The following is an 11,460-nucleotide window of genomic DNA, read 5'->3' on the forward strand; positions in this document are numbered from 1 at the left end:
TGTGCTGCAATCCACCTCTTTTTTTAGCAAGTGTATGTGATTTGTTTAAAAAAAAAAATCTTCATGTGAGTAACTCATCCCTGTTTTTATTTTTGAAGTATTTAGTTGAACACATTACAGTCCATGCCATAGGTTATCTGAAATTAGAGCTGGTGCAGCTGTGGCACCTGAAGAGGAGGAACACACTGAACATTACTTGTGCTGCCTGAGCAGTGGTGCATTCTAGCAGGTTTTATGCATACTCACATACAAGAATGTTCCCTAGAGGGTATTACAGGTATTTAAATATGGTGAGAGGTATGAAATGCTGTGCTGAAGAGTCAGTTTAATTACATTTTAGTCACAACAGTTTATCTCAGAGGCTCCTTCAAGCCTGATTTGTGGGACTCCTGAGACTGTGAAATCACCTCTGTAGCATTGCCTTGCACCAGGGGAGGGGCTGTACCTGCAGCTGGACTGGGCCAGAGGGGGACTGTGGTCCCAGGACAGCAACCTGAGCACAGGGAATGTTTGATTCAGAGAAAAACAAAATGATTTTGCTTTTATTCTCCACCTGGTTTCACTTAGTTGAATGTTTTCATAGTCTCATTTTCAGGAGAACCACGTGGAAAAGAAGAGAATGTTTTCACTGCTCATATAGTACAGTCAGGGGAAGGATTTTTAACCATGGTGTGTGGCTGGACATTCCTGTGGGAAGTAAAGACTTAAAAAATAAACTAGGAATGCTTTTTTACCAGCATAAATGACAAATTCTGTTGCATCACTTTTTTTAGGGTAATTAGCTAATGTGGAATTAATACTGATACCTTAGCTAATTTGAAATGGCAGAGGTCCTTGTTGTCACCATGCCTCATGTTGTTTATGCCAAGAAAAATAACATATATTATGTTAAATTATGAAACAATTCACCCATGGAGACCCTAGTTATAATTTTTAAAACCATCTTTTGATGCTGAGGACATTATTTTCGTATGTCCAGCAGGGTTGGTAATTGAAACTCTGTCAGTGTCAGCTTCTGACTGACCTTAAAGCAAGATGTCACTGGAAGTTCCAAGTGCTGGTGAAACAGAGAGCAAGGGAGTGGACTCAAGGCTGGGCAGAGAAGAGAAAAATCCAGTGACCACAACTCATTGGGATTTCTTTTAGGCCTCTAAAAGGATGAAATAAACCTTGATGACTGTTATTAAATGTGGAAAATTCATATTAGAACACCAGAGCAACCTGTGAAAGTAACCAAATACTGCATAATTAAGTACACTCTGAGGTAGGAGCATGAGGCAAATGACTAAAAACAAAGTCTTTGAGAGAAGTCTTGATTTGTAAGCAACAAATTGAAGAACACACTGCTTCTGAACCTTTCCAAAAAGTCAGTAAGACTTGAGTGCACTGTTTGCTGCCACTACCAAAATAACATCCAGCTGATGGGCAAATTCCTTAGGCAAATATGAGACATCTACTACAAAGAGCTAATAGAGGAAAGCTTTCCAAGGCCAGATATGTAGGGCCCAGCATGGGCCTCTCAGGAGGCAAACAGCCACATGGCAGCTCCCACAGCCACCACAGGGAAGTTCATTCCAACAGCCAGCAGCAGGCTCACAGCAAGCAGGGCAAACCATGACAGATTTGTAGGGCTTCTTTGGAAAAGTTTTTTGGATTATCTCTTTTGGCACTTAAAATTAGTTCCTTTTATTAGGGAGGGAGGCGTCATGAGTAGTTTGCACCCATTGTAATCCCATTGTCCCTGACATAAAGGGGGTTTATTAATTGTTACTCAGGCAGAAGATTATGTGAGTCAAAGCTGATAAATGCAAGCACTGTGCTCTTGGACACAATTTCATTGGAAAATGCCCCATAAATAAATTGCAAAAGTAAAATATATAATAGAGAAAAAGCATTAGACCAGAATGTTAAATGAGCCTCCAGTCCAAATGAAGTACAGCTAAGCAGCAGCAGATACAGAAGGGGGAAGAGGGGGGGCAGAAAACCCCCACGAATACACACAGAACTAAGGCAACACAGACAAATTAAAACCTTTTCAAGCGATACAAAAACATACCCAGCACTGCTCTAAAAAAAAAGAAAAAAACCATAACCACAGCCCACAACTCAGAGAGCCATTACTTTTTTTTAATTGACATTTTCATTTGTTTCTCTACAAGTAATTTCCTCCATTAGCACTTTGTCAAATGCAGGTAGTTTAGTACATTTCTACTAATAAACACCTTATTTTTTTCTCTAGGAGACCCATTAAAGCCTCATCCTATTTAAATTTATAGTGGTATTATTTCACTTTTGGGTAGCCAGAAATTGGAACATCTGTCTTGTAAATATATCCCTGTCTTTCTTGAACATTGCTTAGAAAGGTATAGCATTGTTAAAAAACACAATTTGGCCTTTTAAATTAACTGGTAATGGCATTATCTATGTATATTCAAATCTTTCTCACTCTTCTCCATATAAAAAAAGCACAGCAGTACAGGAAGGTATCTCATAGTGCTCTAATGAACCAAGATCAGAGCCCTTCACAAGCCAACCTGCCTGCCCAGAGATTTGCTGAATAATGTGTCAACAGCACACCAGGCAGGAAAGCAGTGGCTTGGATTTGGATACACGTGAGACAAAGATAATATTACCACAGGAGAATGTGGTTCCTCCAGTTCACTGCAAGCACGGAAGCCAAGAGGCTGCTGACAGAACACACAGCACAAAACCAATTTGTTTTTTTTTACAAAGCCTGAGCTGAACTTAGTCTTACCCTTTTATTAATTCTAAGTCTTGGTCTGTCATAGCCAATGAGGAGGAGGTGGAGCCCCCCCACTTTGCTTCAGCTGTATAAAAGCTGATGTGCAGCCCTCCACTGGTCTGGCAATTAATTTGCACTCTCTCTTCACAGTGAGAGTGCAACAGAGATGGGATAGGGCATCTTCCCTACCATCACCACTCCCTTTGCCTCTTTTTCTTCCGTTTTTTCCAAGCTGCAGAAAGGAGTCACCATTCCCACCAGGTGTCATTCCAGCCATTTACTACAGCAGGAACAGGTCAGGAGCTGATACAATCATCATACGTGTACTCCACGTCTGTGGACCTCCTCACTCTCTGTCCTCTGTCAGCATCCCCTTGAGACTCTCACATACCTGTGGCCTTACCTCATACATTAAATCTAAGAGAGGATGGGTGAGACTCAGTGCAGACAGGTTAGGGCAGAATTCAACAGGTCAGGGCCTGAGCTGTCACCCCACAGAACCAGAACATGAAGAGGTGGGTGAGAAATGAAGCTGAACTGGGAAGCAGCTCAGGACGTGCTGCTGGCCATCCTCCTCGGCTGAAGTTGGCACCATCCTCTCCTGGCACTCTTTAGGTGCATGGGGTGCTCCTGCAGACCATTTGCTTCTCTGCCTGTGGCATTTGTCAAACAGATACTCCCAGCAACTCAACATCAAGAAATGTTCACTGTTAACAACATAAACACTGGTTAATATTGTACACTCAAATAAACCACAGAGCCAAGTTCCCAACTGCCCTGATGGTCACTGTTCAGACCAGGGCATGGATCCTTACAGCTCCACAGATCCCTCCACACCCTTCTGAGTGTGCACACACTCCAGCATGAAGGCAGGCTGATCCACAGCATTGCTGCTCTGGCTCCCAGGGGAACAGCTCTGACTGTCTCCAAAGCTCTACCCAACCTATGGAATTGTTGGAGCAATTTGAGATACAACATGACGTAGCACACGAGCTTTGTAGAGCAGTATTGTCTCCCCCTCCATTCTTAGTCCTTCTATTTTGATTAAAAAGCATGTTTAGGAATACGATGACTGTAAAATGGTGTACAATTAATAATTCCAATTTATTTCATTTTCCCATAGTCCCATACAGAAGGTGAAGTGTTCATTACCAAAGATAAACTCCAGCAATAACTGGGATTGCTGTCTTCATTCGGTGCATTTCAGCATATTTTGTTCAGACTGCAGATTTCTACACTGTTCTTTAAGTTTTCTACAATACAATACCATCAAAAAGAGGAGTAAGGAAGAGGATCTATAATTCATGAAAAATATTGGGTTTTATCAGTACACTGCCTCAATGCAAGAATTACAGCTTCAATCACTTTTCCAAGAAAGCAAGGAAAGAGAAAGAGCAATAACAAAGCGTGCTGTCTGTTAACTGTGACCCAATTTGAGAGTTGAAATACACCAATTATTGTTCAGAGAGCAGCACTCCTTTTTACTGTGCAGCAATTTAACCCGGACAATAAATGCATATTGAAAATTCAATTGATTTAAAATCACAAATGCTGCCAATCTTCCCAATCAAAGGACTTTTCATATTCCCTTTTTTTTTGATACACTACCATGATGGATAACTGTGAAGAATATTTTGTAAAGTCTCTTTCTGAGCCCTGTTTTTAACAGAATTTTGTTTGCTGTGGGTAAATACAGGAGGTAATGGTTTACATGTGATCATTCAAAATTAATTCTAAATTTTACTGCCTGCACTTTTAATATAAATTAGTCTGCATTAAAATCAGACTTCAAGACAAACTAACAGTTTGACAAAAACAGAGAAACATGGATACTTACCAAACAGATCAAAAAAGTGACAGGACTATGTTAAAATTCACCTCCAGTAAATACTGAAGGGACTTTTACAAATTTATTGTTTCACTGTTTTTCTTATCTGTGCATTAGGCTGTGTAGAAGTTTCCTATTTTTCTTCTAGAAAAGCAGTTCATTGAGTTAGATTGTTTCTAAGCCCTCTATTATCAGTGCAGATATCTAATGCCTCTTCTTATCCAAAGAAACAATGCAATCCTCATTTATTTCTCATTAAAGATGCATTGTACAACTAATCAGCTAAAGGTATTTTACTTGAAGCTTCTGAAGTTTATTTTTAAGTCTTCAACATTTTAATTGCTTTGCTTTGCCCTTGGGTTCCCAGAAATTAAAATATAAACACAAAACTTCCTGTGGAGGTAAAGTAAAACCCTTGAAATTTCCATACTCTTAGACAACATTAGAGCAATGCAAATTTAAGCATTTACATTTGTTGGTTAGTATTTCCACTCTACTCCCTCTTCCTCACCCCCCTCCTTTTTCTTTCAAGCAGCAAATTAAATAATTCTTCACCTTGTTGACTTCAACTATCAGTTGCTGTGCTTCAGGACATTTTCCTATTTCCTAGCTTTTGAAGGTGCTTCTGCTTCCCCCTGTACAGCACACACCCTGGAAGAAGGCCATGAGGGCCACAGAGGTGCCCTGCCCTGGGTTGGGCACTGCCCAGTCGAGGTCTCCAGCCCTTGAAACAGGATCTGCTGTAACACATAATGTCATCTAATTCACTGCAGAGAAGGGCATTAAGTTACTCAAGGTTCTTTTTGTCTTCCTCACACATATTCATTAGTAAAAGCCTTACAGAATTGTTATGCAACCCCTGCACTGAGGTGTTTGAAGACACGCTATCCCCAAATGAACTTCCTGCTATTCCGAAGTTTCAGGTGTAAAGAATGTTGGCACTGCAGGCTCTGGGATCTGTGGCCCAGGAGCATTATTTCAATATTTCCCACAATATTAGAAGGCAAAAGCCACTTAACTTCGGGACAGTGTGAGATCTCACAGTTACAGGAAGACCTGCTGATTAGCATTCCCAGTTTTAATTAAATCTGGTGTAGCTACTGCCCCTGGGGACTGAAACATAGTGAAGATACTGTTTAGAAACTAGGACATAGCCTGGCAGAGGCTGAGCACAGAAACTGGAGTTGGCTGTAAACCAGACAACGTAGTTAAGACACACTCAGAGATCTGACAGATGTTCAGACTCAGCTCTGCAACCAGATCTCAGTTAACCACGGCCACACTGCAGAGGACAGAAGTTACCTCACGATTTTTAAGTAAAGTTAAAGCCAGTATTGGAATTAGTTGGGCCCTTTAGCTTGAGAAATGGATTGTTCAACCCTAGGATTTCCTTGCTGTAAAATTATCTCTTTACAATGGAAAGATCCCCATTTCTCCTGGGGAATTCCTTTGCATTACTACTGAGGGCTTCTCTCATTCTGCACTGGCCACAGGCACATTCTGCCTCAAAGATGAGCAGAAATAGAGCTCCAAGCACATATTCAGTGCCAACCTTCACCTGCCAGGTGCAGTGGCAATTCTCACCGAGCTTCCCACTCGGCTCACTCCTGGTTTCTTACCATTTCAACTACCACCACACAAAGGATATTTAATTATTCCTCCCATGAACCTGAATGAATGACATCTTAAGTCAGGGTCTGTTAATGAGGCAGAAATCAAACTGATGTTTGATGGCAGCGCTCAGAATTGTTCAGCATAATATTAAAAAAGTTCACTCACAGTAGTAGAGAGTAGTGTTGTGTGAGTAGTAGTGTTGGTACTTACAACACACCACTGACTAACTGCTGAATGTCACTGCTTATTATAAAAACATACTTAAAGGGAATTATTTGGAAAATACAATCAATTTTTAATTTTAATGAATATTTAATTTAACGTATTTTAAGAGAAATAAATCTCTTCTTACCCTCTTCATTATTCTGCACTGACCAGTCAGCCCATCTGTGTTCTCTGTAGGAAAATATTGGAGTAGCCTGACACAAGACCGTAGGAAACACTTCACCTAAACAAATTATAGCTACTTTTTTTTTTAAAAAACATGCACATCAGTGTTTGCCAGGTGGGGGGAGGAAGGCTTCATTATGAAGTCTCTCAGTTAATAAGAATCATCAAGCTAAAAGAAAAAAAACCTTGGAAACTGCACAGTTTAACACAATAAAACCCCAGCAAATCCAGAGCTCATCCATCAGTACCATTTATTTCTCAGCTGGGGAACTCACACAACCTTTTCTTCACATTTATGCTCAGCTTTGGCTCATTACTTTAATACTACCAGAAAACTAAATTATGCCAATTGTTTTCACTGCAGAAACTTAACAGAGCATCCAACTGTGCATAGGATTCCTTATGGTAAGAGACACTGAAGCATCACAGAGGGAACAGGGCAAGCCAAGTTTCCAGAAGACTCTTGTGAATTGGGACACTAGTGGTGACAACTTAGATTCAGTAACATTATTTTAAATTAAGGCCTCTGCTCAGAAATAGGGGAATTGTCCAGCCAGCTCTCCACATTCAGGGGCTCAATACAGAAGCAAAAAGAAGGTGTTTTCCCAGACAGAACTTGCCTTGACTGAACTGTCCCTGAAAACGGGTGCCATGACAGCAAGTTATGTACCTACTGAATATTCAAGTGCATTGCACCTTTTTATCACCTCAGCCCCGAGTAGCTAATATTCAGTGATGAGTACTGAACAAGACATGTGACTAATGCATTTTAATGCACTTAAAAGTCTTGATAAAAATAACCATTTAGCAGAGAAAGCTTTTTAGTAAAAAAGCCTGATGAGTTTGAATAGTATTACAGCCTTTGCCAAGTAGAACTAAATTTCACTCAAATTAAGGCTCTAAAAGCCTTGAGAAACATTATCCAAAAACATTTTGTTGTGCTGGAATTGTTAGCCACTTTGTAAGTGACATCAAAGGAGGAGGAAATTAAAATCTTAGCAGTCCTCCAAAATATGCTAATTTGATTACTTGACCTGGTATCAAATTGTTGGGAAGGGCTGTGTTCAGAAATGCCAGCCTGCCATCATCTCTGCTCCTGGACACTGAATTTCACTAAGCACAGTGTAAAAGTAGCAAAGGTACTGGAGAAATTCAATACCTAATATTTAACATCAACCAAAACATGTGGAAGTAATTTTATTTCCTTACCCTATTTCTAAATTAGAACTTTACTACTCTGAACTAAGGCAAATCAAATGCTGTAGGTCTGGTTAGTGAATTAAATTATTGAACTTTTTCTAGAAGCTCTTGTGCTTATTCTAAAGGAATTAGACCAAGAGGAAAATAGTCAACATTTTGATTCTTCTAAGGTTCTGGTGTGTTTTTCATTAAAGGTCACTGAACACAGAATTTAAATAAGGTTCATTACAAAGGCATAAATTTGAAGTTTATATTTGGTTACAAGCTGTCTTTGAATGCTGAACAAGTTTGGAAGTTTCTGATTAGCTGTCAATGATCTTATGACATGTTATATTCAGTAAATGCATAATTAGAACTCCCCCTCATCTTTGCACATTAACTACACTGGGTGCTAACAAAGAGAAACTCCCAATTAGGTAGGCTCAAATTGCAGCTGCACTCATCACATGCTGTTGACTTCACTCCTGGCAGCATGTTTTCCACTTTCTGCTGGGTGATACCATTCGAGGGAAAATGAGAGCAAGAAAGTAAAATACTGAAAGCAATCCCCAAAGCAGTACAGCTCACCTTCTTCACCTCATCTTCTGCTTGAAACACAGCACTTGATCTGCCCGGTTAACCGGCTGACAACACTTCTGCAGGACAAGCCCCTTGGAGAGCTCCCCAGCTGAAGGCAGTAAAGCAGGTTGATGTCTGGCTGGGTCGTTAAGTGTGAGATGATCGGTGTCCTGATGGCTCTGCCACCCAGCACAGAGCACTGTCTGTCTGAGGAGCAACGAGGGTTTCTTTTGAAAATGTCTGACATGGAAGAAGAAAGCATGAGAAACAGGCCTTTTCATACTTGTATTCAACACATGCACCTTTTTAACCCTACCAGTGTCTGCTTTAAGGCACAGGCAGCCTCTTCAACGTTGCCATCTAGCCCAGCACACACAGGGACACCTCTATCAGCCACCACACACTGTGAGCTTTGCAGAAAGCCTCCACACAACTAGTGATTAAACTTGTCAATGAGCTACAAATTATAAAAATCTTTATGAAGTTCTTTCCAACATCTGTGCCAAGAAAAGTGGATCTGATAATTCACCTCTAGCAGACAGCACTTTTCTGTAAATATTTCATTTTTCCCATTCCAGGTGGTATAACACAACTAAAGAAATCTGGGTGATTGAGTGAGTTGAACAAAAAAAAAAAAAGCCTTTGTTGAAAAGACTGAAACCCACAGTCAAAATGAGGGACAGATTTTAAAAGCAGCAGGAAGCATTAACATTTCCATGTCACAGAATAGATGCCTGTCATACAAAAGGAATTGGACCACATTTGTTCCACCACTGTGGTGACAAATAGGTTTTCTTCAATAGGCTGTAAGAATTTGTAGCCTGATGCATTTATTTCTGTGCCAATAGCAAATGTCCTCTCAGTCTCCCTCACAATTCCATCCATCTGAAGGCTGGAGAGAAAATAGGGCAGCACCTCTGGAGGACAGTGTGTATCTGTGGCTTCAGAAAGGACAGCAGAACAATTTGGCTGGCCAGATACATTTGCAGTAACTGGTTTTCAAGCTCTGTGTCTGTTGTAGTGTTTACCAAACACAAAACATACCACTCTCCTTTTTAGTCCTTTACATCAGTTACCTAGTAGCAGATTTGGGAAGGACCAATGGTAGAAGATGGTGGCAACCTGAGGAAAAAGGAGATTTGCCAAGTAATTTTACGACAAGTTTTTAAAAATTCCCATGACAAACACTTGGTTTTTTTCACTTTGCTGCATTAAATAACTGACCAGGTTTTCAAAGTCACCTGAGCACTAGTCATCCCCAGGAGTTTCTGTGATTCCATCCATTTCAGTTCTTCAGTCAAAGCAGGGCTCTGTGGGAAAAGGTCTTGGAAAACACTGATGATGTTATGGAACATGGAAAACTGAGCTACTGAACCACATGTCCTGTCCCAGCTGCCTCGGGAATGCCTGGGCTCAGTGCTCCACTGCAAGTGCACAGGGTCGGAATTCTGCCTTTGGGATGGTCAGGGATGCAATAACCACACTGTGCTGTAGAGCGAAGAACAGGAATTGCAGTAACTGCAAGTTCTTTTGTTTGCTGATTACAGGTTACTGAGGTCCTACAATATAGTATCTGCAATTATTTAAGACTGGTTATTTTTACACTGCGAGGAGAGAGAAGCAAATGGATCTGCATATGAAAGGTGACACTTCTGAAAGCAAATGCTGGCCTAGAGACTTAAATGTTTCAAAAATATTTATACATTTCTGCTTGCAAATGCCCATCTTCAGACACTGTGGTTTTCATCTGAATAGAGACTGGCCTATAGTATCACTGAGTTCACTGAGAATTACAGGGCAAGAACTCAGGGAAAATTAATTTTGACAACCATCCATTAGGATGAACCAGATCACTGCCCTCCAAATTGCTTTCTCCTTTGTATATACAAGAACTGTCAGCATATAGGGCTATCAAAACTGAATATGGACAAAAGAAGCAGCCTGAGGGGTGCAATAGGAAACATTAATCTGGAACTTAACTTTAATCCAATTTAAAGTGTGCTTATGATCATAACTAAATTACAGAATTACTGGAAATTTTTACTACTTTGGATTCTGGAGAAATGAGGCTAGAATAATATTACAAGGCCCTGTTTTGATATTATCTCACTGATTTGAGCTATTTTTAATTTTAAATAATGAAAATTTCTCTTGGCTTCTTGGGCATTAAAATTAAACTGGGTTACTTTCTTTGTCATAGCAATTACATGAAACATAGATTAAGGCAGCCAAATTAACTTGCTTAAGCCACTGATAAATCTGTTAGTTCCTACCTGCAAATGCTAGATCATCATCTGACTAATTATGCTTCTACAATGTGCCTCATTGACTGTGCCACCTCTTTCATGACAATCAAGGAATACTCTTTTCTTTTGTAAAGTTCAAATGAAATCTATGTCATTTTTAGAGTCAGCTCAAGTTTTCACCCCAACAGTGGCTGCAAATACAGTAAGCAAGAGCCTAATGCTATATGTTAAAGTTTCTGTGCAACACATTAAATCCTGGTATCCTGTGGAGACATAATCACATTAGAGCTCTAAGCACATGTAATACTTCTATTTCTTGATGTGCTGGAAAAAAAGAAGTAACCTTAGCTCATTGAAATAATTTCATATTCATATACCAACTAGAGAGCTATGTCACAGGGCAGCTGGTTATACTGTCCTTCACGTTGCTATTTGGTAACATATTCCTGTGCATAGGAGTCTCAAATAAATAGAGTTTGCCAGGCTTCAAGATGCACACTCCTGCCCAGGATAAGTGATCCTAAAAGTTTGATTCAGACTCACATACCCTGTGACAAGTCCTTTGGTAAGCAAGGGATCATTAGACATCAACTCCCAAGGGAAGGGTTTGTCAAAGCACATCAGCAGGTTGAGCACAAGTGCCCAGGATTGTGTCTTTCATGGAATAATAAAGTAGATGAATGTCAATAATATGCTTTGTTAAACAGCTAATGGGCTGGGCAAAGCCTGAAAAGGCTAAATTAACCAAGGAATGAAAGCCAGCACAACCTACCACAACTGCTGGGAAATGGGTCAAGGAGTGTGGCCCGACTGTGTCCTCTTTGGACCCCCATGAACTGCTCTGGTGTGTTAATGGGTTCTCATACATTAATGTGCAAGTG

The 11,460-nt window shown here is 40.2% G+C and overlaps 1 long non-coding RNA gene across 1 annotated transcript; it reads right to left on the bottom strand.

Moving 5' to 3' along the window:
• Positions 1 to 1,389: 1,389 nt before the first annotated feature.
• Positions 1,390 to 10,188, bottom strand: LOC120325011. Its single transcript, XR_005566770.1, has 3 exons — positions 8,343 to 10,188; positions 3,896 to 3,996; positions 1,390 to 3,450 (listed from the first exon to the last, which is right to left on the bottom strand). It is a non-coding gene; the product is annotated as an uncharacterized LOC120325011 (long non-coding RNA).
• Between the last annotated feature and the right edge of the window lie 1,272 nt (positions 10,189 to 11,460).

This window comes from Pipra filicauda, unplaced genomic scaffold, assembly GCF_003945595.2.
Source record: "Pipra filicauda isolate LSUMZ 115617 unplaced genomic scaffold, ASM394559v2 scaffold127_size2900866_pilon, whole genome shotgun sequence".
NCBI lineage: Eukaryota > Metazoa > Chordata > Aves > Passeriformes > Pipridae > Pipra > Pipra filicauda.